Below are 6,000 nucleotides of genomic sequence, written 5' to 3'. Positions count from 1 at the left end.
ACGAGAAGACCAAAATCTTCTTTACCCTTATCGGAAGACCCCCCTACCTTCAAATACATATTTGTCTAAATAGAAGCTTGTACAAATATGGAATAGAAAAGACCGAATAATGATAGAGAGACTCTACTCTCTCCACTTAATACAAGGCTCTCACTTTTTGCCTTGTTTTTCTCAGGAATACAATGACCATCATTTATATACGCTCGTCAAAATTGAAAAAGTAGCACCGATTCAAGTGAAAAAGTGCACACATGAATGTTGCCATATATTTTTGAAAATTGGCTATCCTCTCGAATAAGAATGATGTCCCACTGTGATTGAGAGAGGAGAGCAATACGGTGAAAGGATATTGGCCACGATTTGGATGAGGTAGACAGGAAAAATGAGCCAATTTTATTTCTTTCTTTGTCTAGTCTTTCGGTATGACCCAGGCAATTTGAGAACTTTAGGATATCAAAAATCTCCAGTCTAAAAAGGAGTTGAGAGGCAGCTGAATACTCACTTATCAGGCATTCCGAACACCTACATTCGAAATCGCACCGAAACTTGTATGTATTGAACAGAGATACGTACTGAATAAAAAGGACAATCGGGAAAGTATTGGATCGGAATCGAAACAGGTGTACAAACTACTGAAGAAACATGAAGAGGAGTAGAATAGGGCACGGATCAAAGTCAAACACGGAAAAAAGAAACAAGATCAAATTTGTTTCATTGACAAATTTGGGGAGGAAGTAAAAATCAAGGGTGAAATGATAACGACCTTCCTTAGTACAAGATCAAGTTAAAGATAACCTCCACACCTATTATTTATTACATACTCTTCTTCATCTTCTCGCGTTTTCTTCGTCTCTTCGAAACCAAATAAAGCCATCAATCAATCAGTGATCATCGTCGCTTCATCGCCTACCCACTTGAGCGGGTGGGCCATTCGGGCCTTTCCCGTGTTTGTGCAAACCCTCCTGCTCCCTTTGCTCCTGCTGATTTTCTCCCGGAGGGGCCAAAGCACAACAATCTTCATGGAACACTCATTTAAAAAGTGACCGCAGTCAACACATGTGAAGGAATTTCCGAGTGAAAGAAAGAAGGGACCCGACGGAAGTTATCCGTCTTTTTGCAAAGGGTCAAACCAGTGACACTCGTAATCTTCGGACCCGATGAGCTCATGAGAAGAGAACTGAGAACACGTGAATCACAACAAGAACATTGGATTCTCAGGAGCAACTTCAGCATTATCAGACTGTCTGAGTATCGATCAGGACAAAAAGAGCTCTAGCAGAAGTTGTGCTGACACGGAACTAAAACTGAAAAACTGAACATTATCAGTTGTAATAACGACAAAAAAATAATTTTGTTCCAACCAAACCGTCTGAATGGCGCCTTCAATGAGAAAAAAACGTATGTTTATCAATGAATTGCCAACAAAAAAGTTCCTAATTTCGCTGTAGAATCACATGATGATTCTGAAAAAGCATAGTTATCATCAGTTTCATTACCGTTTTTTGAGCAGAAAGGCATTTTCCTTTGAACATTTGAGTGGGGGCTAGAATGTGGTTTGAGTCTAGAAAACGGTATTTTTTTAGTATTCGAACTGCACCGTCTAATGGATATTCCAAGACCGGATCTACGGAATATGTCAGTCATTCTAGTATATATATATATAATCAATCAAAACAACCTTTAACAACACGAAGAGCTCTGTTAACATGCTCTTCGCCTCCCCCACCGAAAAAATTTGCAAACAGCGTCACAAGGCGTAGAAACACAAAAAGTATAGTAGCAATGAGAGGAATTGCGAGTTCAGAGTTGGGTTCCGATTCCATGTCAATTTATCACTCGTTTCCTTTCTTTCAATCGAAATTTCACGTATGTCACGCGGAAAGAAGCTATCGGAGCCCCGTGAGTTGCACGGATTGCGGGACAACTGTTCTCAACGTCCAGTTGAACGTATACAACTCTTTTTCTTCTTCTCTTTTTTCTCTTCTTTTTGAATGGGAGTAGGAGAAAAGAAATAGGTATCATTAAATGTATGTTGTTGCATTTTGATAGGATCTGATTGGAATTATAGTGATGAATGGGGATGAAAAGAAATAAAAAATAATTTGGAAAGTACTATAAGAAGAAGAAAAAAAAGAGTCTAAACAAATTATGAAGTCTCCATTTTCTCTGCGTGCCGTTGATCGGTGCGTGTCTGTGTTTACTTCAAAGTGCACCTTTCGGCAAGTTTTCGGTTTGCTCGCCGGTTCGTAGTTTTTAACACACTTTTTTTCAACGCACACATAGGCGGCAGACACTACTCAGACTTTTTGCTCCAATTCTATTCCAACAAAACGTTTTTGATCTTTCCCCGCCGGTCGCCGTATGCCGAAAAAAGAAAAAAAAACTGTTGCGTTTTTGTTGGCACAATGCCAGTAGAACGGGTAGTAGGCGGTTGCGGAGAAGATCAAAGTGATCAATTTCACCGCTTATCAAACTGAAGTGATTGGTTTTTTTGCAACTTTTCGGAAAAAGTCCATTTCGTTTTCTGATCGCGGAACTTTTTTCACTAGACTTGAAGGCTGGGGGTCCTATGTCTGTTACGTGACACTTTGCAAATTAATCGGGTCAGACAAGAAGGACTTTTTTTAATACTTCTTGCAACGGTTTGTCAGTAAAGTGATTGATGCCTTTAGTGTATTGGCGCGAGATGGTTTTTTGATCCGCTAGAAGGAGAATTCGAATCAACGGGTCAGAAATCTTTTGTACTTGTTTCGGTATTGTTCTTTACTCTCGAACTTTGTTCTTCTCTTTTTATAGATTCAGATCAGAATTCCAAGTACCAATAATCAATCCGATTCATCTATTTCTGATCTGATTGATTAGTAAAAATGAGAAGTTACTGAGAAATTTCTCATTTTAAAAGGGAACAATGGAATTGTCCGTTGTGTAATACTTGTGTATTTTTCGATCTAATTATCATCTCATAAATCAATCTATCTATTGGGAGTACCCTTTCTCTTTTTTTTGTTTATCAGCTGAAGTTAATGTGGGTTTTCGAGCTTTCAAGGAGGGGACCACAAACCACTGGGGCTTTTGGAACGTGATGATAGGGAACAAGAAGGAGAGTTTGGAACTGCTTCAGTGGTTTCAATTTTTTCTTTCAAACAAAAGTATTCATAATAAATACTTTCGAAATTAATCAGGACGAGACACTATTCAATTGAAAAACAGAAGGAATCGGAATGTTTACCCAAGTGATATATTTTTGGATGAAAAGGAGACTGTGTTTTGGTGTGTTTGTTCAATAGTGGAGAGGCAATGTCTGGAAGGCAGAGATGACCGAAAATGGTGGATAGTTGCGATTTCTCATGTCCTCGGAAAATCTGAGAACATTGAATAAATTTTTCTTAGAGAGTCATGTCTAGCAAATCTCTATTACCTATCGGATGACCTATCATCGAATCATAATTTCATTGGAAACTTTGATCTCCTGATCCTTTTTCTTCCCTTCTTCTGTCTTCTCCTTTTTTCGATTTCTCAAGAAATTCCCAGACACCCTACATCGTCTGTAGAAGTACAGGAGTACTTCATAGGCGCGCGCGTCATCGGGTAATTGATAGCATATACCAGTGAAACAGATTTTGTAGTAATTCTTATTCTCTCAAATATTTCGACAGATTTTCGCAACAAATTTTCAAACGATGCCGCAGGTCTACCTTCTCATCCTCAACGTCATCTTTCAGACAGTGGGGCCTACGATTTGATAAATGAGGCACCGATCGGCGATAGAAAGAGAATGAGGAAAAGGAAATGTGTGAATTGAGAGATTATAGAAACAGATAAAAACGGAAGTGTTTCTTTATGAAGGGACTGGAAAATGAAGAGAGGGAATAGTAGATCTTGAATGAAGCGAGACGAATGAAGATTTGAGATTCTAGAAAATGCTTCCCTATGTTAACTCAGCTGTTGTTTTCTGAAGTGCCGACGTGTATGAATGAAAGTATATTATATAGTCAGATGATGAGCATCTGGAGATGTTTTCCGTTTCGGCAAGGTTGAGTAATGTATGATTTGTATATTTCATGTAGACATCCTCTAGATTTCAAACTGAGTAAACACGTTGAAACGTTGGGGTATTCCAGACTTGCAACGGGCCGGGCCGGAAGGAAAATTTCTAGGGCCCGGTCGGCCCGGAAGTTCAGTACTGAAAAAATTCAAAAAATTTTTTTCGAAAATTTCCCGATTTTTTTTGAAAAATATTTCTTAAAAACAATTTTTGTAGGTTTCGAAGGTTTTTGAAAAAATACTTGAGGAAAAATATGAAAAATTTTCAGAAAATAAATTTTTGGACAAAAAATTGTAGTGAAAAAAGTTCAAAAATTCAAATCCGGGCCGGGCCGGAGCTTTCTCGGCCCGGCCCGGAGTTTTGCAAGTCTGGTATTCAATGGGTCTTGCTTACTATAAGTTTCGTTATTCACTGAATTAGAGTTTTGAAGGTGCCGTCATTAGAAACAACTTCTGAACAATGATATATTCTCAATCGAAATTCTTCGAATAAAAATGAAGAAGCAACTTGAAAACCTAAGATTTCATTTTTCTTCCATTTAGGAAATCCCGAATAGGCACGTTGGGGAGCCGGTTTTTAAGTGAACTTCTATTTTCAAAATGAAGTAGACTCGATATCTTCTGAAAAGTTGCGATAGATATCAATTTCTGGAGATTGTGATCCTAACAAGCACATTTCACCATTGGCAATTTTTTTTTTTGAAAAACATCAGTTCACAAATTTTTTCGTCGTGGTCTGAACTTATTAAATTTCCACAAAGCATCTGTACTTTGTCATTCGTATAGTTCCATTTTTACTCAAGTAACTCCCAAAATTACTTCAATCACTTTCCGCCGACTTAATGTAATAAATGTCACTATCTTTTTCCATCAACTCAACCCAAAAACTGTCAATTTATTGCACAATTCTGAGCTCTTGTCTACTCCCACCGCAAAAGAGCATTTTCAGCGGGTATCTCTGGACTCTCTCCTACTCTAAAACTCTCTCGATTTCTCTCTAATACTACATTTGACAGGTTCTGATAAATAGTGCAAGTGTTCACCCGCCGTCATCAACATTTACGTCTTCGTGACTATGGAAAACCAAAGCAAATGGCAACATTTTGGAGGGTTGTCTTATCAGAATAACTTCTTATCATAGTGAATCGACTCAAATACCTTGGTTACTCTCTTCAGATTCTATACTATTCCAACGACGCCTTTTTGACGACTGCCCTGGTAGAGCAAGAGCCTCCATATGATAAAGAATTGGCGCCGGAGACTCTTGACTCTTTTTCTCTGCTCCATCCCTCAATTTAGTTGTATAGAAAAATTGGAAGATTGATTGGAAATAATGAGAAGAAGAAGGGGGTTTTCGAGTTCGAAAATTCAAAGTGTGTAATAGTGAAGTGGTGGATAGATGGAATAGATGAATGAGCTGTGGAAGAGCACCTCGTTAAGGATTGGAATGTGAGGTGGCAATGAGGTGACTGACTGACGAATGAGCTGCTTCTCATAAATCAATTTGAACGATTATGAAGAGATGAGCAAAGAAGCAAAAACGAATAATCGAAATTCCTAGGTTTCGGAATGATCTTTTAATCTCCAACTAGGAGTGTTGACAGTGATTTGTCACAGAAGAAGGGACACCTCTTATTCATAAAAGAAACTACAAAAGCGTGAGTGTGCTTTGTGTGATGGATTGTATTGCTACACACTCGGTTCATTGGTGTTAGCTTTTGCAGATTTTATAGGTTCTAATTAATTACGGAAAAAGGTTGGATGAAGAAAATCAAGTTCATGAAATGCAATTGTTCAGCTAATTCTGTTAACATGGGTTAATCTGGCTTCATGAATCGAATCATGAATAGATTTATTTTATCCACAACTAAATCAGTGATAAATAAACAATATCTTCTCAAACTATCGATGCCGAAATCATGCTTTCTTTATGTTTTTTTTCAAAAACTTCCTTGA

This window comes from Caenorhabditis remanei, chromosome V (genome assembly GCF_010183535.1).
Source record: "Caenorhabditis remanei strain PX506 chromosome V, whole genome shotgun sequence".
NCBI lineage: Eukaryota > Metazoa > Nematoda > Chromadorea > Rhabditida > Rhabditidae > Caenorhabditis > Caenorhabditis remanei.
The sequence above is the reverse complement of the archived record's forward strand: the minus strand, read 5'-3'. Positions refer to the sequence as shown.